The sequence below is a fragment of the Tursiops truncatus genome, chromosome 13 (assembly GCF_011762595.2).
Source record: "Tursiops truncatus isolate mTurTru1 chromosome 13, mTurTru1.mat.Y, whole genome shotgun sequence".
Taxonomy (NCBI): domain Eukaryota; kingdom Metazoa; phylum Chordata; class Mammalia; order Artiodactyla; family Delphinidae; genus Tursiops; species Tursiops truncatus.
Window position 1 is genome coordinate 15292703 of NC_047046.1, and position 26914 is coordinate 15319616.

The 26914-nt window shown below is 42.9% G+C and overlaps 1 protein-coding gene across 9 annotated transcripts in view; it reads right to left on the reverse strand.

Annotated features, from left to right (window-relative positions):
* Positions 1-26914, reverse strand: part of RPH3A (rabphilin 3A) — a 285353-nt gene that overhangs the window by 144666 nt on the left and 113773 nt on the right. The window contains exon 2 of one of the 9 annotated variants that reach the window (XM_073790161.1): positions 24670-24772. The exons of 7 other annotated variants lie outside the window; for them this stretch is intronic. The gene's annotated coding sequence lies outside the window, so the exon portion shown is untranslated. Of the gene's footprint in view, positions 1-5703; positions 5850-24669; positions 24773-26914 lie in introns of those variants that run through there. One more of the 9 variants, XM_073790162.1, reaches the window with a different exon arrangement.

The window sequence follows — 26914 nt, forward strand, 5'->3', positions numbered from 1 at the left end:
CTCTGCTGTGATGGGGTGAGTCACCTGCTCTTTCTGATTGGGCTGGAGGTAGTGTAGATCCCCAAACGTCACCACCACTCACCTTCCACGGGGGCCTCTCCTTGCCCCCTCCACCCTCATGCAGTTGAGTCAGAAGGGAGGAACCATCTAAAACAGTGCTACTCAAAATATAATCTTTAAAATGCTTACTCTCTGTACCATGGTGAATCGTATCCCCCTCCACCACATGAATGATCACCTGGAGCTTCTGAATGTGATCTTATTTGGAAATAGAGTCTTTGCAGATGTAATTGGTTAGCAAGATATCATATGGGATTAGAGTGGCCCTAAGTCCAATGACTGGTGTCCTTATAAGAAGAGAAGACACACAGAGATACTACGATCAACTAGTCATGTCTGCCTGGGATTGAAATGGGGAGTAGTGGTATGTCTATGCTTCCCAAACATTCCCAAAACATTCCAGCTTCTCTTAGGGGAAAATCTACCTGGGAGCCATCATTCAAGAATATATCAAAAAATTATAATAATAATGATGACAGTGACAGTTACGACTTGTAGAGTATTCCTATGTGTCATTTTATATAAGTTCATTCATTTCACCTTCATAGCAACCCTACAAGGTACACACTATTGTTATCCCTATTTTACAGATGAGGAAACTGAGGCTAAGTAAGTAATGGTCTCATATACCAGCCCAGTTAGTTTGGCCAAGAGACCTCACCCTTAAACATGATGTCTGCATATCATCTCTTGGCATAATATCTATTTACAACTCACTTTATAAAGAAGTACTTCCTTTTAACCAGCCTAAATTTACATGTGCCCAGTCTCAAAAGGAATCTCACCACCATTTCCACCTTATCCATGCCATGAGTGACCCTCAAATGACCAGCCTTTCTGAAAGAGAGAGCTCTGAAGAGTTAAGAAAAATAACAATAGCCACAAAAGCTAACATACATTAAGCACCTACTATATATCGGGTCTTATCCTGAGAGCTTTAAATTTTTTAAGTCATTCAACCCATACAACTCCATGAGGTGGTTACTATTATCATAGCAAGGGTAATTAATTGTCCTTGGCTTTATGGAAAAACATGTGTATAGATATCTTCTGTCCCCCAACTCCATGTCACATTTCTTTGTGTGTTCAACAAATATTCATGCAGCACTTACTATGTGCCAGGCCCAGTACAAGGAGCTGAGGCCACCAAAGTGGATAAAACAAAGTCCCCAGCTTGAAGGAGCTTTTAGTCTGGTAAGGGGGTAGACAGATAAGCAAATAATTAGAGCTCAGTGAGATAAGGTCCTTGGACAAGGTGCCATGTAAACACAGAAGCAGCAGCTAACACTGGTTAAGCAATGTTCTCAAACAGGGGTGATTTCGCCCCCCAGGGGACACTGGGCAATGTCTGGAATCATTTTTAGTTATCACAACTGGTAGAAGTAGATGTATCTAGTGTGTAGAGGCCAGGGATGCTTCTCAGCACCCCACAATGCCCAGGATAGCCCCCACAACAAAGAAATGTCCATCCCAAAATGTGCTAAGGTTGGAAAACCCTAGGCTAAAGGAGTCGAAGTCATGGTGAATTTGAGATGGGCTTTGAAGGATGTGTAGGAGTTTATTAGGTAAAAAAGGAGGGAAAAGGGCATTCTAGGCAGAGGGAACAGCCTATCCAAAATCAAAGAGGCAAGTAAAGGGCAAGGCATGTTCAGAGAATGGGAGCAACTCAGTATGAGTAATAAAGTAGGGTAGGGCTGGATTCCAATGGGCCCAACTAAGTAGTTTGAATTTCATCCTATAAACAGTGGGGAGCCGTTTAAGGTACTTGAACAGGGTAGACAATAGGCAGGTCAGAACTGAATGATAATATTGTATGAAAAATTAAGGGAGGATGAGCAAAGCCAGGGGTAAGAGGCCATGAAGCCAGGCCGGTTCCCCACACCTTCTCTGCCCCAGCCTGTAGTTAATCCTAATTCTGGGCATCTAATCTCCAGCAGGCCCAACCACAAAGTGTTGTTCTCCGTCCCAGACTCTGCCAGGCACATATTCAAAACGCCATCAGCCTTTGTGGACACGGCAGTGACAATGCTTGCCCCGCCTGGGAAATCCTGACTCTAACAGGAAAGAGCACAGCAGACTTCCAACCCCTGCCCCCATCCCAGCCCCCAGCCCGAGCATTTCCAGCCATTTTTATCTGGAAGAGACTTTTTCCTGCTCCCTTAATGAGGGAGGTAAGAAAGTCTAATTTGAGTTCTCCTTAGCGGCTCACACACAGACACAAAGAAGTTTCTACGGTTCTGTCTGTCCTCAACACTCTCCATGCCTTTTCCCTTCCTTTCTATCAACTGTGTCTGCAAAGTGGTTTTAGGGTCACAGTGGAAGGGGCAAGATTTACAGCCTACCAGGGGTCACGGAGACCCCACAGCCTCCCAGCAAACTGGCCGCTTGCCATTTTTGCCATCAGCCCACATAACCAATACTGTGCTCTCAGATCTTGTGTTCTCCTTGAGTGATTTTCCTGAGGCCTTTATCTCTGCCCTGCGGCAGCCAGGGCCACAAATAGTAGAGTTTCCATTTCAGGAGTGTGGTGGATTCATTCACCATATGACTTGGGCAAGTGACATCTCCTGTGGTCCTCATGTTCCTCATCTGTAGAATGGGAATAATAAGATCTCTAATTCAAAGAGTTGTGTAAGGATTCATGGCGACCATGTGTGTAAATTGCTCAGTACAGTGGTTGGCATGTAATAAACACTCAATAGATTCTATAGTGATGATATCCTCTTTACCAAGCCACCTAACGCTGCATGACCTTTCATACTCTCCTATTCCTTGTTGCAAGTTCCATAACCACAAAAGAAAAAGGTGCAAGGGAAGGAAAAATTCTCAAGGTCCTTCTATGTGTCTGCCATACCTGCTATGTGCATATATGCCCTCCTCTAATCCTCATGTGGCAGCCGTGGAGATGTGCTGCTCAGATTTTCCTTCAAGAAAGTATTTCCTTCAACTTTGAGAAACTTCAGGATCGACTGCAGCATTCAAGCCAAGGCCACCTTCTTCTCAGGCAGCCCCAGCCAATGACTGAGCATGGCAGGGGTACCAGGGCTTGGCCATTTCTGTCCAACATAGGGTTCCCTCTAATGGGCGATCTTTACTCCAGGGCCCCCCATTGGATTGGCCAATATTTGAGCAGCTCTGCATCATGGCCTGAGGCTCTCTATGCCTATCCAGCTTTCTCTCCGTTTATCTTTCACTGGCGTTAACCCCCCAGTAAACCTCTTGTACCCCTAACTCTGTCTCAGTGTCTGCTTCTTGGAGGACTCATTGACACACCTATGTGTGTGTGAGTGTGTGTGTGTGTGTGTGTACACATGTGTTAAAAGTTTGTTTCCTTCCCTGTAGCATGGAATCATCCTGGTCTACGCATCACATGAATTGACCTTGCAGAACATAAGACCTTCATCTCTAATGTGAGATGCACACAAGCAAGTGGAGGTGTCCCAGCTCCCAGCGTGGTGGCTTGCACATTGTAGGAGTCGCTCAATACATATTTGTTACATAAGTGACTAAATTGATGACTGTAATATAGTGTTCAGCTAGGACAGTGCTCTGCATCTTACAGAAGCGAAAAACATTCAGAAGTCAAATTGCTTTTTAGTAACAGACCCAGTAATAACAAGAGCAGCCAACATCTACTGAGAGCTATGGTGGACATGGGGATGTGCCCCCCCGATCCCCCTACAAGGAAGGATGTGCCACCCAAGCTGCAGAGCCACCTCGCCCGAGATCACAGGCATCCCAGGGTGGCCCACACCAGTGATTGATGGATGTGCAGGATACAGACCCATTGGCCATTCTAGCTCCCGAGCTCTCTGTGAGCTCAGCTGGAGCAATCATTGGGCCCCTGCTGCAGCTTCAACTTCAACTTCCCTCTGCTCTCTCCTGCTCGCGTCCCCTCCCTTCCACTGGTGTTGATCCCGAGAGGTCTCCTTAATAAACATCCTGCCAGCTCATCTCCATTTAACTGTGCTAAGAGCATGTACCTGCATGAACTCACTGCATTCTCACTGCCACCTTAGGGGCAGGAATTACTCACTCCATGTTGCAGATGAGAAATATGAAGCTTGCAACAGTCACACCTCCAGCAAAAGTTGAGCTGAGATGCAAGCCCAAGTGTGTGGGACTGCAAAGTCTGAGGTGCTACATCTTTGGAAATGAATGTTGCCATCCTCCACCTCCAAACTGAGTCTCAAAATCAAGCCCCAATCTCACAAATAAGCCAAGGTAAGCACCACAGCCGTCTGACTCCCCAGACCCAGGTTTTCCCTTGAGTGTCGCCCTAAGGAGCCTCAGTGGGACCTACCTCGAACCAAGAATGCCAATCAGGTAACACGAAAGGTCATTTTGAAAGGAGTCACTGCTGAGCTGATAAAGAGTTTAAAAGGATGTTTATTCAAACCTATTTATCTGACTGAAGCCTGAACCCGAGAAATGAGCTTGAGACTTTTCACAGCCCACTGGAAACCTGTCAAAGCAATCAAGTAAACACACAAAATATGTAGCTGCCTCATGGATTTTCTTCCCCACCGTCTCACTGGGCAAGAGAAAGAGAGAGAAAAAAATACAAGGGATGTACCAATTTTATTGAAATACTTGCTGTCTTTGGAACCAAAAGAAAACTTCTCCCTCACGAAATGTCATTTTTTCTAAAGACTTAATTAGAAAATCTTCAAGGGAGAAATCCCCCAAATGGGTATGACATGATACCTCCATCTGGTATCATGGAGACTGCTAAATTAGGAGGGGGGAAGGGGAGAGAGGTCACACAAACCACACCAACTGGGAGAAGCCAAGAGTCTGTCGAGACACTCTTCAACAGAGCAGAGATGTGCAGAAAGGAAATCAAGAAATCTTTTCCTGATTCACCGTTTGCTATGAAGTTGCTAAAATGCATCCACAGGTGATTATGCTTTTAAAAGACAGGCATTTCCTCTAAATTTAATAGGAATAGAGAGCTGGACATTTATTGAAGTTCAAATGCTGCGTAACAGGTCATAGATTTTGTACTTGATTGGCAGTTTTCAGCAGGCATTGGGGGACGGATAAAATGACTGTCACTACCTGACTCTCTGACTGCCTAACGTCCCGTCACTGAATCTTCAAAAAGACAGACATGGAAACTTACACGTGTATGTATTAACATATTCCTCTCTCTCTTTGAAATTTCTCCCTCTCTCCCTTTCTCCCTCCTTCTCTCCCACTCTCTCTCATATGCAAATGCACCGTAAAATTAAATGAACAAGAGAATTTAGAACTTCCTTCCCCCCCGCAAAGTGAAGAAAACTTTAGTATTCCCCAATCCTCAATATTCAGCATCTCAAAATATAGCCAGCTCCAACACAGAACTCTTACAAAGGATTAATGACAGGCCAAGATCACTCTGGAACACTGCCCAACTACTTTCTTGTAGGAAACTGCAGAGAATTTCATAGCAAAGTACTCCAAGCCCTCCCTGTTCAGCCTATCACCAGCAGGCGGGGGTGGGGGGTGGGGGTGGGGGGCAGTGTAGCAGCCTACAGGAGTTGGTAAATACACTGACTGAAGGCCCCAGATGCCCAGTAAACCAGCCCTGGAACAAACAGCCAGCCTCATTCCCTGCTAGGTTCTTCCCTTGGGGTTGGAAGCCCTTTTCACGGTTCTTACCTCCTTCTTGGGTGGCGTAGAGAAGGGAATGAATGGCCAGAGATTCAGCTTCCACCAACATCAGCGAAGGGCCGTGCCAGGGATTTTCAGGGGATGCAGATGGGAAAACTGAAGCCCCATGTCACAAGTTGGGGTCTCCAAAAGCAGGCACTGAAATGGAGTTTGGGGTTCAAGATGTTTACTAGGGATCAACACTTGTCAAAGGAGGAAGGAGGAAGCAGGACTGGGCAGAGAGAGATGTCAGTCTGCGTTGCCAGCCTGGCAAAGCCTTGGCCAAGTCCCTGGAGAGCTCTGGGATAAATACTGTCCATGGGAGTCATCCCACATCGGGCTGAAATGGCCAGGTCTTTATGCTCCCTCCTGGCTCAGAGGCTGAATGCTGACTTCCCAAGGAAAGACATGCCCTCAGGCAAGGTGGCTCTCTGCAGCTGAGGCTGACCCTGAAGGGCTGACTGTCTGCTGGCCACACTCCCTACAGCTGGAAAGCAAATCTCATCATGCATCTTCGTGTCTGCCTCACCCAGTGTATTAGCTTCCTAGGGCTGCCATAATAAAGTACAACAGATGGGGGGCTTAAACAATTGTGATTTATTGTCTCACAGCTAAGGAGGCTAGAAGTCCAAGATCAAGGTGGCAGGGTTGGTTTCTTCTGAGGGCTGTAAGGGAGAGTCTGTCCTGTGCCTCTCCCCTAGCTTCTGGTGGTTTGCCAGCAACCTTTGGTGTTCCTCGGTTTCTGCTGTATAACTCCAGTCTCCGCCTCTGTGTTCACACATGTATGTGTCTGGGTCCAAATTTTTTCCCTTTTTATAAGGACACCAGCCAAATTGGATAAGGGACCCATCCTACTCCAGTATGACCGCAACTTAACTAATTACATCTGCAGTGACCCTCTCCCCAAATAAGGGCCCATTCTGAGGTACTAAGGGTTAGGACTTCAACCTATGAATTTGGGAGGCAAGGGGAGACACAATTCAACCCATAACACACAGATAGGCTAAATAACATCCCCATGTTCACACAGGATGTGAGTAGCAGAATTGCAATTGAAAGGGAGGTCTTTCAACTTGATTTTAAGAGACCACAGCCAGCTAGATTGCAAGTTGTCATAAACTGAGCAGTTCACTAGCCCCCACCCCAGACTATTAATGCAACTAGTCAAGTGTGTTCCTCTACTCCACCCAAGGTGGGTGGGAAATTCTCTTACGGTTAAATCCTGGGAACAGTCTAATGGTTAATAACCACCTAGAAGGCATTGGGTCTTAAGCTTTTATGGGTCTCAGAACATTTTGGTTTCCTAATCAAAGTAATGACTGCTAGAAAAAATTCTTATATGGATATGCACCCCAAAAAATTTGCATGCAAATTCAGGGCATTCGCAATGCTCATCCATGATTACCAGTTTTATTTCACTCCTGCCGTAAGGACAGACTGGGGGGGAAAGAACTAGAAGCTTCAAAAGGAGTTCAAGAAGTTATGAAAACATGAAAGAAGTTAAAAGCTGGGATCTGCTAACTTTGTCCCACAGATGTGGTGGCAGGGTCTTCCACAAGTCTGGTGACTTGGGAGCTGATGGAAGCTGGTGCTAAATTCCCCTGCTGCCATGATTTGCTACTTCCAATTTTATGTTACCAGCATAGAAGGAAAATTCTGCTTCTAGAACAGAGGGAAAATCTACACACAGCACCCCACCTTCGAGGGGATCTTGCCTGCATTTGAAAGTAAACCCACATCAAGGTTTCCACCTTTGAAGATAAATTGAAAGGAGAAAAGGCAGTACTTTGGTTTTCCTCTTCCATAGTAGGTCTACTTTATGTATCTATGTGTCTTCATTTACTGAACTACTGGGCTAAGGTCTGGCTTCAGGACAAACTATTGTAGGGAAAGAAACCATCATCCCAGGAGGAAATTTTTCTGAATCAATGAAGACTTCTTTGGGTCATAAACAACAGAAAACCCTTTTCAAACTAGCTTAAGAAAAATATAGAATTTTGCTGTTTCATTTAATGTACTGGTATGGTCTTCAGGTAAGGTATGATCTAGGAACCAAAACCATGTCATCAGGACTCTTTTCTTTCTTTCTAACCCTTAGAATCTTTCTTTGCTACTTGGCTTTATTCCTTGACTCCACAGAATGCTTCCAACATCATAAAGATTCCATCCCTCTAAGTTCAAGTCCATGGGAAAGAAATACCTACGGTTCTCTGGATTCAGCTAACGTCTCATTACATTAGTCATCTAAGAAAATGCCTTTATATTTTAGAAATGCAATCTAAAATACTCAGGGGGAAAATGGCAAATATCTGGGTTTGCTTTAAGAAACCTCAGCAAAAATACAGAAATCAGGGATAGGTGAAGCCAGTGTGGCCAAACTTGTATAACTGTTGAATCTGAATGATGGGCATGTGGGGGTTCTCTGTACTATTATTTCTACCGTGGGATGATCTACAAATTTCCATAGTAAAGATGTATTTCAAGAGTCTTCACATCTCAGTGGCTCTGATTTGATCCCATGTCTCTCCCTGAATCAGTTGCTGTGGCCAGAATGCAAACCTCTAATTGGTCACACTTAAAGCAATTTCCCACCCCTGAGCTGAGGATGGAGCCACTGTCACCTGCAGCATCCCCAGGAGGAAACCAACGGATCATTACTAGAGGAAGTGTGGAGGGATGCACAATCAACAGGTGTCTACCACTTCTCATACCACCTCATCCAACAATGGACATGACCATGGGAAAGCTGATGGAGGCTTCTTTTTACCACTCAGCATCAGAAAAGCACCTTTCCTTTCTCCCATCTTCTCCATCACTTTTCTAAGAAGTCAGGACAGTGGTACAAAGAGGTCATGGAAAGAGTGCCCCTTGAAAGCAGAAAATGCATTTATTCATCAAAACATATGTACTGCTTTCCTACTATGTGCCAGGCACTGAGGCACGGAAGTGAACAACAATAACGTGGTTGATGACTTCAAACCCTTAATATCCCTGAGCCTCTGTTTCCTCATCTATAAAATGGGAAGAGCAATATAGATAAGAGAAGAGAGAGAGAGAGGTGACAGGACTGTCAGACAAGAGAGATTAGGTACATGATATAAAGTTACTATTTCTCCTTCTCTGTCTCCCCCTTCTCCTCATGGATTCTTACAGTCCCTCTCTTGGTATCTAATAAGTACTCCTCCTTGACATTTATTATCTAAGTGATAACTTTTTAATTTATTTATTTGTTTTATTTGTATTTATTTTAGAATAAGTTATTATTATTTATTATTTGACTGATAACTTTATATCAGTTAAGATTAGATTTGGCTGCATACTAACAGATACAAAAAATAATTAAGGCTCAAAAAAGATAAAGGTTATTCATCTCTTGTGTAAAATGAGTCCAGAGGTTGAGAACCCAGGGCTGTTATAGCAGCAGAAACCCGGGCTCCTCCTATCTTTCTTCTCTGCCCCCTTTATCATGTGGCTTTCATCTTCAAGGTTGCTCCATAGTCACAAAATGGCTGCTGGAGCCCCAGTCACAACATCCACATTCCAGACAGGAAGAACAGAAGAAAAGGAAATGGCCAAAGGACTTCTATCTCCCAATTGGCTCAGCGTCCTTTAGAGAATTTTCCCAGAAGTGCCACCCAACACCTGCACTTATATTTCATTGGCCACTCTTGTCCACAAGTGAACTTGAGGAGCATAATATTTTCAACTGCACATATTGATACCCAAACATTATAGAGGTCTATTACTGATTAAGAAGTGGAGAATGGATACGGAGTTTAGCCAACTTAGTATTCCAAAGCACTCCTTAGAAGGTACAAATGCCAGAAATCATATTTTTAACTGTATTAAACCATTTACTTATATAGTCTTTGGAGGGGCTGAATTTTTTATTCTTGAGTGAGAATTTCTTTTTGGTCTATTCACATTTAATCCCAGACCTACCTACAGAACAGTGTTAGGACACCATCTCTGAAAAGCTATGCATTCCTTTCTCATGGAGATGATTCCAACGACCGACTTTCAAGTTTTCAAGAGAAGGGAGGAGAGCTTGCCAGAAAAATAGAAGTCTAATGGGCAAAAGTTCTCCCAATCAGCCTCTAATCCATTTCCAAGCCAAGGAGTCTTCTCGCCTATAAATCAGGGAGTGCGGGAAAGGAAGATTTCTCTGGGCCCTTCCAGCCCTGACATGTTATAGCACTTTTAGAGTCCATTCATCAAATCATCACAGGTGCAGACAGATTTTCCCTCAGAAGCGTTTGGAGGAAGGAATTTCACTGTTTTGAAAAATCTGTTTCAACTCTACTGAAAAAGAGCTTTTTTTTTTCTTTTCTTTTGGTAATGGAACTGGGAAATGCATGAAAATTGGAGACATAAACTCTTGGATAAGAAGCATTAAAAGCTCCACTTCCCAGCTGCCTTATCATCTTCATTTCATTAGGTCATGTGTAACTTGGGATTACAACATCTAAAGTGGCCATATTGCGAACGCAATTACCGTGGCTATGGTGGGTTCCATAAGTATGCATTACTGAGATTAGCAGCTCTTGCCCATGACTTAGAATATCTAAATAAAGTAGACCACCATTAGAAAAAAAATCATTATCTAATCTTATTATTCATTTACACTGCAAAAGCTATAGAAGCACAGCAGCCTACTTTAATATTTTTATAAAAGGATATTATTTTGCTTACAATTGTTAGCCCAACAAGTTTAGTATATTTAACTTGAACAAATACATTAATGTTTTCTAATATATTCCTGGAGTGTGGTATAGACACAATCTGGCCTTCCATCTGTTTGCTCCCCTGAAATACTGCTATCCTAAGTGAACGCTGTTGTTTGTTTTCCTGCTGATCAATTGAAAGCTGAACACTCTTCCTGTTTCCAAGGGTCAGATCTGTTAAGATCATCCACTGTGACCCATGCCAGGCATCGTTGGAGATTCACAGACTCCTCCAGGCCACTGAAGTCCCAGGAAGAGCAATGAAGCAGTAATTTTCATGGTGGCAAATCTCAAGAGTAGATGTCTAGTTCATATTCACACTCCGAGAAGAGTTTATTCTACCTTTTAGAACTTTTGTTTCCAGCTACAATTTACTGAGCATTTGCCACACGCCAGAAACTCTGATAAGTGGCTTATGTGTATCATTTCATTTAATCCTCGAAACAAAACCAAGGTATGGATATCTTATTATACCTATTTGTCAGACGGATGAGAAATCAAAGTTTAAAGAGGTTAAGTCATTTGCTCAAGTCATAATTAGTCAATGGTAGAGCACCGATGGGGCTTAAATCCAGGGCTGTCTACCTAACTCTGTAACACCAGCTCTACATACTGAAATAGATTAAACTCTTCACTGTTTCCTGGATCCATGCCCTTGGCCATGTAACTTTGCAGTTCCTCCCACAAAAGATAGACTGTATTTCCCTGCCCCTTGACTTTGGGCTTCGCCAAGTGACTTGATTTTGCCAACTTGATGCATACAGATATGACAGAAGCGTAGGCTTGGAATGTGTTGGACAGTTGGGCTTGCTCTCTTGAAATTCTACCATTACTAAGAAAAGACCATGCCTTGGCCGGCTTGCTAGCCACAAGAGGAGGATAAGAGACACGTGGAATAGAGCTACTCCAACCTACCTGCAAATCTGTGAGCAAAAACTAAATGTATGTTGTGTGCCACTGAGATTTTTAGGTTGTTTGTTATATAGCAATAGCTAACTGATACTAAAACTATAGTTTACTGTCTCTCATGTATCATAGAACTTCATCACAGCTGGAAGGAAAATTCTGTTCTTTTAATTCAGTGTTAGCCACTAATATTTATAGAACGAAGAAATTATACAGCCCCAAACATATAGGAGATATCACCTGCCTGCCAAAATCTGATATCTCAGACCTATTGGCCCCATGTCATTCATCATTATGTTCCAATGTCTGGACTGATTAACTCACATTGAAAACTTTGAGTCTGAAATTGAATTTTGCATGGTTTAATCACTCCCTCCAGAAATCTCTGAACACATGCACACACACACCCATCTCCTTACCAATCAGGAAGATGGTGGTCAATCTTAAACTTCAATCTGTTTCTCTGCTACTGCAAAGAGATTCAAGAAACAACCTGAGTGCAGAATGAACCTGAAATATGTTGTGGGGACAGTCATTGTGACATTTCTTTTCTTCTTGGTCTGTTGGTGCAATGAGGAGAAGGAAGGAAGGGGAAAAGCTGCTGGTTCAAAGAGAAGATGCTTCAGGACAGAATGCAGGTGATACATGAGGGGGAAAATAATGAATAAAGAAAGGAAAACAAGGTAGTGGTAAGATTTAGTAAACAGGATGACAAAACATTCCCATTCCACTGGCACCAGGGAAGCGCTAAATTCAAGTTACACAGAGGCTGAGGCTGCTGTTTCCATGAAGTTCTGGAGCAGCATCTAACTTGGTTCCTATTAGGACAAGATGGACAATTCTGTAATAAAACATAAAAACTTAGATTGGTCAGCTGCTCCCATCTTTCCTGTGATAATCTCCTACCCAATAGTCACAGTGTATCAGCCCTAATTAATTGTATGCCATTATTGCATGCAGACTAGCTGATCCCAGAGAGGCTGTTAGCCATTCATTCATTCCACAAATCTTTATTGAATATGTGCAACATGCTGGTGCTACAATGGTAAACAAGACAGATATGAACAAGACAGAGATGGTCCCTGCCCTTACGGAGTTTTCAATTTAGTGGGGGAGACAATTAGACGGCTATTACACAGAGTGCAGTGCATGCTATTCTCAGGGCATAAATAGTGTTCTAGAAGCAGTAAGTGTCCTAGCCTGTGTTCCTCCAGAAGTAGATCCTGAGGTATTTTTTAGGAGGCAATCCCAGGAAACACTGCTAGAGAAATGGGGAAGTGAGACAGGAAAAGGAAGGCATCCAATAAAGGGCCCATTGTCAAATCATCCACCAGAGCATAATCCTGCCAGGACAATCTAGGAGTCAGTGTAGAGCACATGCCTCAACTATCCAGTCGAAGAGGTGAGGGAGCTGGGGTGGGTATACCCAACTCCCTAGAGTCAATACTTGAAAGCTGCTCCCAGACGGCATTAATTCCCCAGCACTAGACTGTTGCAGGGGTGGGAAAGTGAGCCCTGGTAGCCAGAGACGTCAGGTTAAGAAATGAAGGAACTGGCAGTTGGAAGCTGGGCCAGTGTGCATTGAGCTAATAAGGGATTATGGAGGAGGCATAAGAATCTCCATCTTATATATGAAAAAATTAAGGCACAGAGAGGTTACGTATCTTGCCCAAAGTCACACAACAAGAGAATGGCAGAGCTGGGATTCAAGCCCAGGCTCCCAACCACTACACTCTACTACCTCTCATGTTATTAAATATTTGAAATTTATTCTAAAAGCAATGGGAAGTCACATAAAGGTTTTAAGTAGGGCTGGGGCTGAGGAAGGTCATGTTCTCACATGGCTGCCATGTGGAGAATGGACCAGAGAAAGGCAGAATGAAGGCAGATTTGAGGAAATCAGGGTAGTTAGATGGACAGTGGAAGAAATGGTGTTGAGAAAACTATGCCTATGTTATTTGCTTCACAGCCAAGTACAACCAAAGATTTGAGCCGGAGGATTGTTAAATAACAGTGTCTTCTCTGAAAGGGCTCACTGTACCTGGAGCCCTGTTTTTGCCTGAGTGTTCCTACTCTGTGCCCACGAAGAACAGATTCTAAGTACTCAGGAATCCCAAAGGCAGCATATCTTCTCATCTTGGTCTGGTCACTCTTTTCTTCGAAAACTCCTTTGTCCCTACATAATGTTACTGAAGACCAGGTCATGAGTTTATAAATTCAATCTCCACAAGAATGAGCTTACTTTAGTGTAATCCAAAGACCCCAACCAGCCTGTTCCCAGCCATCTAAACAGGAAATGCCCTACCCTGGAAACCAGGAATACTGGATATAAGAAGGGAGGTAGAACAGATTTCTTAACCTCAGCTCTGCTGATATTTGGGGATGATAATTCTTTGTTTGGGGGGAATGTTTTGTGCATTGTAGAAAAGTTAGTAGCATCCCTCTACCCACCAGATGCCAGTAACATCCTTTCAGTTATGACAACCAAAAATGACATTGCCAAATCACCCCTGGTGGACAAAATCACCTCCGTGTGAGAACCATTGAGATAGGCCATTACAAATTTATCTCCAGCCTTAGGGAACCATCTCCAAGACAAAAACCTACCAGCATCAAGAAGAATCATAAATTCTGTGTAAAGAATGAAACCAAATACCTTTGGGAGATTCTTATTTCAAGGATAGCAAATGCATGGTACAGATCTGCAAGTCGCCTGGCTGCTGCCCATGGCAGGTATCATCAATCAACTACTGCCCTCTTCCTTCTAAGCCTGAAAAGACCTCTACCTTTTTCTATGCAGCTCTGCCAGCAGGCATGGCCAATTGATAGAAGTTGCTATGGGAGAGTCACAGTCACTGTTGTCCTATTGTTCTCTTTGCCAGCCCTGCACTGAATTACACTATTAGAGAACTTCTTTCTGCCCCAATACGGCCAGTAGATACAACCCGCTTCCCCTCAGCAATGCACATGGCAATAATTCTCTACTGAAGGAAGGGGCACACATTTCCCTGTGGAAAGATCCAAATCCTGGGGGAGGAGTATCTGTGCATATGTAATGAACACCCCTACCATGTAATCCTGATAGCCTTGACACCCTCCACTTTGTGCCCCAGTTGGGAATCATTGCTATAGACTGTAGACATAATTCTCGGGAAGAAAAAATTTTCTTTCTTTCTCTACATTTGTCCTTTAAGAAAATATGAGAATGATACTTATGCATGGAGCCCTGGATATATTCAATTATCTTTAATAATCCAAATATGTATTTAAATATGTTTTTAACTTAATGTAACCTGAATTATGACTGTTTACTTTGAATAGGTCAACATACACTGCTGGCTAATTGAAGGTAAATCTTACTCAAGCTCTGGGCTAGAATAAATTTTCATGGCACTCCTTCCTTGGAAACGCTAAGAGCTGCATTAGCCAAGCACAATGAAAACAAAAACCTTCCCCCTCCCTGTAACCTGTGTGAATAGCAGAAGAGGACAGGCTCAATTTGATAGCGAGAATCTAAGCTGACACAAAATTAAATATAATGAATTTGCCTGAAGGAGAAATTCATGTTTAAAAGTGGGACCAAAAAAACAAAACAACGCCTTTTGCAGCAACATGGATGGACCTAGAGATTGTCGTACTGAGTGAAGTAAGTCAGGCAGAGAAGGACAAATATCGTATTATATCACTTACATGTGGAAAGTAAAAAAATGGTACAAATGAACTTATTTACAAAACAGAAATAGAGTTTCAGTTGTAGAAAACAATCTTACGGTTACCAGGTGGGAAAGGAGGGGAGGGACGAATTGGGAGATTGGGGTTGACATATACACACTACTATATATAAAATAGATAACTAACAAGGACCTACTGTATAGCACAGGAACTCTACTCAATACTCTGTAATGACCTATATGGGAAAAGAATCTAAAAAAGAGTGGATATATGTATATGTATAACTGATTCACTTTGCTGTACAGCAGAAAGTAACACAACATTGCAAATCAACTATACTCCAATTTAAAAGCGGGACCAAAATGTCTTTTAAACTGATAGCAATACTACACATCTATCACGGTGACTTAAAACAACAACAACTCAATGACAATACCAAGTGCCAGCAAAGATACAGAGTGACTGGAACCTTCATACGTGGTTGGGGGAGATGCAAAATGGTACAGCCACCCTAGAGAACAGTTTGGCAACTTCTTGTGAAGTTAAGCAAATATTTACCATTCAAACCAGCAATCCCACCCTTAGGTATCTACCCAAATGAAATGAACGTTTTTGTACATTCACACCAAAACATGTACACAAATGCTTACAAGGGCTTTAATCATAATTTGTCAAAAACTGAAAGCAAACAAAATGTCACTCAACTGGAGAATGGATAAAGAAATGGGGGTACATCCACACAGTGGAATACCACTGAGCAATGAAAAGGAGTGAACGATTGATACACGCAATAACATGGATGCAGAACTTCCCTGGTGGTCCAGTGGTTAAGACTCCATGCTCCCAATGCAGGGGACCCAGGGACGGAACTAGATCCTGCATGCTGCAACGAAGATCCCACGGGCCGCAACTAAAGATCCCACGTGCCACAACTTAAGATCCTGCTGTCTCAACTAAAGATCCCGCTGTCGGAACTGAAGATCACGTGTGCCACAACTAAAGATCCCGCGTGGCAACGAAGATCCCACATGCAGCAATGAAGATCCCACGTGCCACAACTAAGGCCCCGCACAGCCAAATAAGTAAATTAATTAAATAAATATTTTAAAAAAGGATGAATCTCAAATGTATTGTAACAATGAAAGGTGCCAGATTCAAAAGGATATATATTTATATCTATATGTATATATCTATATATATCTCCCATATAAGTCCTATACATAAAGGAATGTATGTGTGTGTGTGTTTGTGTGTGTATGTATATATATATGTGTGTGTGTGTATATATATATCCTTTTGAATCTGGCACTTTCATTATATACACATAATTATTCCATTTATATGACATTCAGGAAAAGGTAAACCTATAGGGATGAAGAGCAGCTCAGTGGCTGCCAGGGGTTGAGCGTTGAAGAAAGGTTTGACTACAAATGGGCAGGACTAGGGAATCTGGGGAGGGAGTGGTGGTTCTCTATTTTGTTTGAGGTAGTGGTTGCATGACTGTGCGTTTGTTAAAACTCATAGACCTGCGTACCATAAAGAGTGAATTTTACCGTGTATAAATTTTAAAATTAATAAAAACAATAAAATTACACCATCCACAAATCCAAACTATCTTAGAACACTTCTCTCAGCCTCATCTGGAAAACAGGGCTACCTGACAGGCTGTTACAAGGATTAAATGGGACCAAGAATGCAAAGTGCCCTGCACATAATAAATCCTCAATAATTGGTGTTTATTATTATTCATTTAACAACGCTTACCCTGCACAAGGCTCCAAGTATTAGATTTACTTGCCTGTCTTGTCCACTGTGTTATAGACTTCTATTGGGCAGGGAACATACACAATGTTAACCTGTGCACACCACAGTGCCTATTCCCATGCTTCACACAGGAAACAATTAATAAATTTTTGTCAAATTGAAATGCTGTGGGAAGAGACTGCTAATTGTCTCTCAACATCCATTCTCTATTTAATAATACTCATGAGTTTTAGCTGAAAACATGACTGCCTAGCTAGAGACTACATTGCCCAGACTCCATTGCAGCTAGGTGTGGTCATGTGACTTGACATGGCCAATGGGATGTCAGTGGAAGTAAGGTGCACCCTTCCAATTTGTGCCCTTCAAAGGATGGGTGTGCTGCTGGTTGGAGAGCCAGGACTAGAGTCATTGCTTTGAGCCCAGAGACAGAAGTGACATATGAAGATGTCAGAGGTGTCCATCCTCCTATATCTAGAGACTATTGCATGAGCAACAAATAAATTTATATCAACCTAAAGTCCCTGTTAAAGCAGGCAATGAGACTCTAACCCACAGAAATGGATGCCCACTGTACATACGGTTCCTTCATTCAGTTGTTCAAGGATGTTTAATTGTTAACAGCTGCTATGGAGGTGCCAAGGGGTCTATGACTGCTCTCTGCCCACTGTGAGCTCACAGCGTAGTTGGGAAGGGGAAAATCTAGAGTCAAGTAAAGTTTAATAACATACAGATTAAATCTTGAGATAGTGCAAGCAATGTCATAGAATCTTCATTGACTCAACTATTATTTGACTACCTTCTAAGTGCATGGCACTGTCTTAAATACTGGGATTATAATAAGGGGGAAGAGTCAAGATTTCTGCTCTTGGGGAGCTTACATTCAAGTGAGGAGGGGGCAGGAGAGAAGACAATAAACAAATGAACAAATAAATCAACAAGAAAATGTCAAGCAGTAAGTGCCTCGATGAAAATAAAAACAATGTGGTCTGACAGATAGAGAAGAACTTGGGGGTCAATCTATATGGAGTGGTCAGGGAAGGCTGCCCAATGAGGTGACATTTAAATTGAGACCTTAATGATGAGAAGGACCTAGTCATGTGAAGATCTGGGAAAGGGTGTTCTAGGTAGAAGGAACAGAAAGTTCAAAGGCCCTAAGGCAGGGCAAATCAGATATGCTTGAAATTCAGAAGGAAGGCCTGTGTGGTAAAAAAATATATATATATTGGGGGGGGAGAGACAACATTAATGTAAGTATTTATTAAATAGTACAAACACTAAGAATGTGAGTAAGAAGAGAACAGTGTGGATTAGATTTATCAGAGAAGGCTTCATGGAGATGAAACTCAAGCTGGATGGAGAGGAGGGAAGAGGATGTGCATAAGCAGAGAAGACAAGGGAAGTAATTCTAGAAAAAGAGAAAGAAAAGTGAGCATAGAATCAAAATGGACCTTCTCTACTTTAAATGGATACATGGATGGCAGATATGCAGCATGCATTCCTTTATTTGCCATTTCCTCACCTGTGGCACACATTGCTAATCAACCACAGCACTTTTCCTATTGTGCCCGAGTGTGGTCATAAATCTTCACCCACCACTCCATCAATTCCAATCAATCAAGTGGTATAAATGGTATACAAGGCAAAAACTCAGAGTCAGCAATGAATGAGTTTAAAGGATCCCTTTACTGTCCAAGAAAGGTGGAAGGGGAAAGCCCCATACTCGAAAATAACATAATTAGATTTCTATAGTTTCTTCTCAACTACTGAGAGTAGAGCCTCTTAACTCAGCAATATGCAAATGCAGCTCTCCCTTAAGTCCTGCACAACCCAGAGACCTAGACCCTAAACAAAAGCAGGGTTTTGCCCTTCGTGTTCTCCCATTGGCACTCCAATGGTGATGACTGAATAAGCTGAATTTGTCTGATTCCAGTGAACCTTGGCTCCGCTCCCCGAATCCTTCCCCATAACCGGTGTGGCTTCTCATATCTCCCTAAACGCACCAGCTTGTCACCTCATGGATCACATTCTAAATTGTTTTCTTTGGCATTCAAGGCGCTGCCTCAAGATGCACTGCCGTGACTACGTGATCCAGTTCCAGGAGCAGAGGCCCTCCTGAATGACTGCTCTCAGGGGTCTGAGGTTATGTGGAGGCTGCTTGTGACCTGTCCAGCCATCTGGGCCCCTCAGGGGTGGGCAGAGTGGGAAAGAATCATAATGTTGATAACACTGACTGAGCACTTAATAGGGGCCAGAACCTGTGCCAAACACTTCACATACCAACCTCCCTTAAACCTCATATTAACCCCATGAGACCCTCTTATTATCCCCATTTTACAGATAAGGAAACTGAGGCACACAGAGAGGCTAGACAACTTGCCCATGGTTACTAATAAATGCCAGGAATTGAACCCAGCTCTCAGCACTGAACCCAGCCATCCTGCTTCACTAATTCAATTCCTCTCTTATTTCTCATCCACACCTCCCACCCCATCCTACAACATGGTTTAATTCAAAGCAAAGGACAAAACTGATTTTAACTCAGAGCTACCTTCTGCCATCACTTGAATTCTCTCCATTGGGGTGCCTCTCCCCTTTAATTTGTCCTTACAAAAAATATTTATTGGACATCTACCATACACTAGGCACTGCCAGCTGGTGGGACTCTTTTCTGACTTTGTACCAGGAATTCTTTTTTTTAATATTTATTTATTTATTTTTGTCTGCGTTGGGTCTCGTTACTCCACGTGGGCTTTCTCTAGTTGCAGAGAGCGGGGGCTACTCTTTGTTGCGATGCACGGGCTTCTCATTGTGGTGGCTTCTCTTGCGGAGCACGGGCTCTAGGCGCGCGGGCTCAGTAGCTGTCTCACACTGGCTCAGTAGTTGTGGCTCACGGGCTCTAGAGCGCAGGCTCAGCAGCTGTGATGCACAGTCCTAGTTGCTCCACAGCACGTGGGATCTTCCTGGACCAGGGCTCGAACCCGTGTCCCCTGCATTGGCAGGCGGATTCTTAACCACTGCACCACCAGGGAAGCCCCAGGAAATTCTTTTACTCTTGCAAAAACATGATTCCCAAGATGGTGACATACCTCTGTTGTTTACTGTTAGGTTGTATTTTTTTTCCTGCAAATCTCATGGAATCTTTCTCAATACAAATATTTTCAGAAAATACAGAATGAAACAAGCTTGGGTTGAAGGCTGGGGATAAGATTATAAAAATGAAAGTGCCTGTCTTTTTCAGGCACTATTGACTTTACTGCAAATCCTTTCAGCTACTTGATTTTTGACAATAACATTAAACTAGAGCTACACAGATCAACAACAACGAATCTCAACCATGACTAGAGTGAGAAAAGCTAGTTACAAAAGATCCCTGTACCTAGTTATCACTTAAAGTAAGGTGCAAAACAATACAATATGTTTTATTTTGGATATATAAGAGATAAAAATATAAACACATGTATTGGAATTATAAGGACCAAATTCAAGATGTGGGTTACCTCTGGTGGGGGCATAAGGGAAAGGTGATTTGGGAGGAGACTCCCATTGTTTTGGTTAGTGTATTATTTCTTAAAATGGATGGTGAGTACATGGGTGTCCATTGCATTATTCTTTATACCTCTTTGAATACCTGAATGTTTTACACACTTAAAATAATTTTAGGGCTTCCCTCGTGGCGCAGTGGTTGAGAGTCCGCCTGCCGATGCAGGGGAAGCGGGTTCGTGCCCCGGTCCGGAAGGATCCCTCATGCCGCGGAGCGGCTGGGCCCGTGAGCCATGGCTGCTGGGCCTGCGCGTCCGGAGCCTGTGCTCCGCAACGGGAGAGGCCACAACAGTGAGAGGCCCGCGTATCGAAAAAAACAAAACAAAAAACTTTAAAATAGACATCTGGATTAGTTTATTATGGTTTCAATTAGATTGATCTATAAGAAATTACCACCATTCAACTATTTTTGACCTACAAAGGGTAATTTCATATTTCAGCACAGAATACAGATCTGCAATGCATCAATTCATCTAAAATCAACCTTTCTAATAAGTCCCAGTAAAGAATAATTAAGAATAGAAAATGGTGATCTGGGATGATTTATGTGTGTGTGTTCTTAAACTCCAATTAACTACAGTTTTCAGGAGATAAAACTAAAATTAATCTAAGAGCTAAGATGTACAGAGAATGGGAAAAGAGATATTATAGCAAAAAGTGGGAAAATGTAGCATTTGCCCCAGGAATCAGTGTGGATTATGACTCCTCTTGTTTGCAGCAGTCAACGGGGCCCAGCCAATGAAGCGCCTGGAATAACTGTTGTCATTTCTCAACAACCCAAAGTCCAGTGAGGCAAATTTTTGGCCATTAAAACCATGAGGAAGGCTTTCTTAGAAATAGAAAACAGGCTTGAGTAGATTTTCATTACCTTATACCAAAAAAAAAAAAAAAAGGAAAGAAAATCTATTTATGTCAAGTAATGGAACTCATTCCAAGAACGGAGAAATAATGAGAAAACTATAGCACAAATAATTAAAGCAAACAAACTATGCTTATATAGGGCAGCTGGGGCTTTAAAACTTGAGTGCACACAAGAAACACTCCAGGGAACTACTTAGAAATGCAAATTCCTGTCCCTGCCCAGGTTCTGATTCAATAGGTCCAGCTATGAGCCCAAGAACTGTGCATTTCTCACAAACATCTGGGGCAATTCAGGTGCGGGGCATTTAGAGACTTCAACAGGAGAGAAACGTGGTAGGAGGATCTAGCCACCCTAAAACTGGTCTGAATTCTCCCAAACACTGTTCTTGATCAGAGGAAGGGTAATGTTGCCCCCTGTTTGGGGTTCATTCTGAACTAGAGAAAGCATTCTAAGCTAATTGACTACAGTTGCCAGCCTACAGAATTGTTTCATTCACTTATTCGTTCAACAAATATTTATGGAGCACCTACTATGTGCCAGGTGCTGTGTTACATTGAGAGATTCATGGTCTCCATAAAAGGAAGAGAGGGTGGGAGGGAGGTAAAAGGACGTGTTAAAAAGAAAAATACAAACAAAAAGGAAGGGAAAGGAAGAATTTTTAAGGAATTTTAAAAAATCATCAGGCAGGGCTTCCCTGGTGGCGCAGTGGTTGAGAGTCCGCCTGCCGATGCAGGGGACACGGGTTCGTGCCCCGGTCCGGGAAGATTCCACATGCCGCGGAGCGGCTAGGCCCGTGAGCCATGGCCACTGAGCCTGTGCGTCCGGAGCCTGTGCTCCGCAACAGGAGAGGCCACAACAGTGAGAGGCCCCCGTACCGCAAAAAAAAAAAAAAAAAAAAAAAAAAATCAGGCAGCCCACTGTGGAGACATAGTACATAATTTATAATGACTACTTTACATATCTTGCTGCTGAATGTACCTAGGTCCTTTTCTTTTTTTTTTTTTAATTTATTTTTATTTTATTGATTTATTTTTGGCTGCGTTGGGTCCCCACCGCTGCACGTGGGCTTTCTCTAGCTGCGGCGAGCAGGGGCCACTCCCCGCTGTGGCGCGTGGGCCTCCCATTGCGGCGGCCTCTCCTGTTGCGGAGCAGGGGCTCCAGGAGTGTGGGCTCAGTAGTTGTGGCTCACAGCCTCCAGAGCACACGCTCAGTAGCTGTGGCGCATGGGCTTAGTTGCTCCGCAGCATGCGGGATCCTTCCGGACCAGGGCCCAAACCCGTGTCCCCTGCATCGGCAGGCGGACTCCCAACCACTGCGCCACCAAGGGAAGCCCCCTAGGTCCTTTTTATTTTCTCTTCCAGATGACAAGTTCTGGGCAAAACCATCTCATTTATTATCTACAGCTTAAGACCGTGCACACTAGGGAATTTTGCTTCTAGCTTTGGGGGCCTTAAGGATATGTCACAGCACCACAAACATGATTGGGCCTGAAAGGGAAAAGCAGAGGCCAGGGCTGGTGTCCTGGAATATGTCATGACTGCCTGGGGACCTCACAGGGCACCGGGAGCAGCCTCCTCATTCCCCTTCTCCTGTGAACTTAGAACCACCCTTCCCTGTCCTCTTCACTTTATCTCAGCCAACCTTCCATCCCAGGATGACCTGCTGTCCCGGTTTGTCCAGGAATGACAGTGTTCCAGGGCCATGAAACTTAAAGTGCTAACACCAGGGAAATCCCAGGAAAACCAAAACAAATTGGCCACCCTGCCTACTCCTCTCCCCCAAGGTGCCAACTAAAGGACAAGAAAGACCGCCAACCATGAGCACAGGGCCTGGGACATAGTAGGTGTTGGATAAATATTTGTGGAATGAATGAAGAATACACAGCACAGAGTAAAGCTACCAACTTTTGTTATTATTATTGGAACTAATAATGATTAAGCACCCACACAGTACACTTCTTAAACACCCCATGTGGCAGACATCCTGCTAGATCCATTTTTAAAACTCAGAATAAAATATCTGATGTCACCTTTGCCATACATACCCATACATGTGAGCTGCAGTTTAAGAGGTTAAGGGTTTGGTTGTTTTTTGTTGTTTGGTTTGTTTTTTAAATTTTTTTTTTGGGGGGGGGGGTTGCCGTAAAATTAAAGGGAATTGTTTCACAGAAACTTCATATAACTGCTCTTTATTTTAATTCTCTGTGTCAGGCATTCCTAAAAGGATATAAAGGACAGTGAAAATCAAAGCTGTAGTAGAGTTTTTTATTTTCATATTTATATGATTCTTCATAGAATTCCGGTCTGGAGGGAAAGAAAACAAGAAACAAAGGAAAACAAGCTTGTTTGTGAGACTTCCTCACTATCCCTGGCACCTGTCACCTTCAGGCAGTTCTGTTTCCACGGAGGATCTTGTCCCCTGGACTACTTGATAATTCCTTGAAGTTGAAGATTAGATACTTAGAACTCATGCAAAGTTGCCCCCTGAGCCCAGGGGCGCTGACCTTGCTCATCACTACCAATGGCCATCACATGGTACCCCTTTGGACAAGCAAACAGACCCACAACTCCACTGCTTTGCTTCCCTCTGGCCTAACACAGTGCTAAGCACACAGTGGGCACTCCACAAACACTTGCTGATGGGATAGATCATTACACCCCCACTTTGGCATCTAACTAATGATCAGCCTGCCATCTTTGACACTAATTCCAGTGCTGGCTCCTTTTCTCTTCTCAACAGCCTTACAGATGCAGCCATCTACCTGGACAGCCTGGTAAGGTTGTGTGCCCTGTTTCTCCTCCTGGCCCTGAAAGACTGTACTATTAACACCTTGACTGCCCCTGGGAGGGAAAAGTGAATGAAATTAAGATGAGCTATACTTCTTGGATATATAAAATCTCTGTTATGTGAATGTCCCCAAAGACCTGGTCACATTCTGCGACTGCAAATACCCAATGATGTAACCAAGATGAATATGGTACTTGCTACAATTTATTAAATGCCAATTATATGCCAGGCACGGAGCTAAGCAATATACATATATTCTCATTTATCCTGATAACCACTCTATTAGTGGTTAAAACCACAAGCTTTGATGTCACATCTTGGTTTAAATCCCAGTTCTGTGGCCTATTGGGTGACACTGGACAAGTGACATAAACTTCCTAGGCCCCAATATCCAATTTGCTTGTGAAATGGAGGCACAAATAACTGCCTGAAAAGATTGGTGTGGGAGTCGATGGTAGAACATATCTAAATAAATTATCACAGTCAATGTTTAGGTAAATGGTGTTGATGATGATGATGATCAAGAAGAAAGAAGACTTTTTAATTAATGTCACAAAGAAATTTTTATGGTTTCATATTAGAAAAGATGTGCTTCTTGTTTAAAAAACATGAAAAATTAAAAAGAAAAAATGTATAATCCCATAATCTTAAAATAATCTGCTAATATTTAATTTTGTTCCAGTCATATAAATACATGTAAAATTATATCTTGCTTTTTACCTCTTAGCAGATAATGAAATTTATCCTTGGGTTCCAAGATACTGCTTTTGACTGTTGTTTCTCTCCATATATGTGTGATTGTGAAGAGTGATGTGAAATTAGCCTGTTTTATAAAAATGTAAGAAACACTGGTAAACATTTAATTAAATATTACTAAAGCTCTCAAAAAAAAGAAAGAAGAGGAGGAAGATAAACCAATTCAGAGAGACTAATTAACTTACCTAAGGTCACACAGCTAATCAGTGACATATATGGGATTCAAAGCCAGGTTTGGCTCATTCTCAAATGATTTTTAGCACCAGAAGACTCCCTTCAAACATCTTATAACTCTGAACATTTGCATCCCACCCTCTATACAGCCCTACTCTGAAGGAAGCTCAAAATAACACTTAGGGTGCCAAGGAGCACCATTTGAAAACTGCTATTGCTTTTAATAATTAATAATTAATTAATCATTAATTTAATACAGTATCACCTCCTATGTATCAGTTATCTACTGCTGCAATAATGCCATGTAACAAACCACCAAAAATAATGTTTATTGCTCACACACCTGGGGTCAGCTGAGGTTTGGCTGGTCTAGGTTGGGCTCAAGTCCATCTGTCTCTCATCTCTCTTGAACCAACAACTAACCAGAGCAGGTTCTCAAGGCAGTGGCAAAGGTACAAGAGAACACGCAGGAACACACAGGCCTCCTGAAGCAAGGCTCAGAACTGGTACCTTGTTCTGTTGCCTAAGTGAGTCACCTGGCCAAGTCCAGAGTCAGAGTAGAAGAGCACTGCATAATTAGATGGAAAGGGAGTGGTACCTTGGGACTTATCAGGTTTTTTCATATTCAAATCTCCAGTGGATGACACATGCCCTAGGCTCCTCGCAGAGAGTTTGGCAAAAACCCCCCAGGAGCAGTACACAGCTGTCCTTAGTTCAGCTCTTCTCCCCTCTCTGCAGTCACCCCTCTTTGGTCAGCAGTTATAGCTAGTCCTTTAATGCAGCATAGCACCAGGGAAATAGCTCGAAGCCTGGAGACCTGTTCCCTACCAGCTGTGTGATCTTGAGCAAGACACTCAACCTCCCTAAGCTTCAATATCTTCATTATGAAACAGACAATTACACCCACCTTCATCTATCTGGGGATGATCAAATTAAACCATCTAGGCAAAAATGCTTCCTGAATGCTAGAATTATTCCTGAACTCCTAAGCAAATTTTTCGAGGTGCTTCTCTCAGCCCAGCTCCTAATACTGGGCTCTGCCCATAGTTAACTCAAAGAGAAGTTGTTGCAGGTCTGAGTCTGGCCACTTCCTTTAACCTTGACATAGGGTGGGAAAGGGAAGCTGTTTATCTCACTGTTTGCCCAAATACAAGTGGAGAGTAGGAAAATGGGGGATAGTTCCTAGAATACTCTGAAACCTAAGAGAGCCTTGATACAGCTTCTGTCTATAAAGTGGAAAGGGAAACAAACACAAGAAATGCTGAAACTGAGCCAGTTCATCTGCATCCAATGGCAACTTTTGTCCTCCAAACTTTTCCAGACACACAGTCAGCTTAGTTGGTATTCAGGTGGTGGCTGAGCTTACTGAAACCATGCAGCATTTATCCCAAGTGGAGTCCCCTAACTTCCTTCTGCTTTGTTCTTAACCCCAGAAATAGAGGAGAGGGGGAGGGGAAGTTCATTTCTGAGGAACACCATACATACTCTTTGCAGCTAATGTACTCATAGCCCAGATGAGTTGACATCGTAATTGCAGGAATGTGGGACCTGACATAAGTTTCTGGGTGGACTCTCAAAATACAGAGTGTGAGGATGGGCTCTTGCATCTTGATTGTCCTTTCTTCTAGGCACATCTCTCCTTTGCTGTATCTCATTCTTGTCTCTTTGTCCTGTGCTTTTAAGCCACAGGTCCATCAGCCCTTGGATTGGAACAGGCATTAGAACTCACTCAGCTCAACCACAGCATCTTGCCCTCTCTATCACTCCCCAGTCCAAAGTTGAAATCAATCTACTAGATTTTTCCCAAGCTCTGGTGAAATACCTCCAGTGACAGAGCGCCCACTAAATCTCAAAGCAGCAGCATCCATTGTAGGAGACCTTCAGAGGGTAACTTAGTTAGGTTAAACCACATTTCCACAGTTCCCTTAGCCCTCATTCTGTTCACTGAGGCTTCACAAACTTTATTCCCTCTCTCCTATGGTTGTCCTTTGGGTGTATGAAGGCAGCTATCACATCTCCTCACTGAGAAATTTTA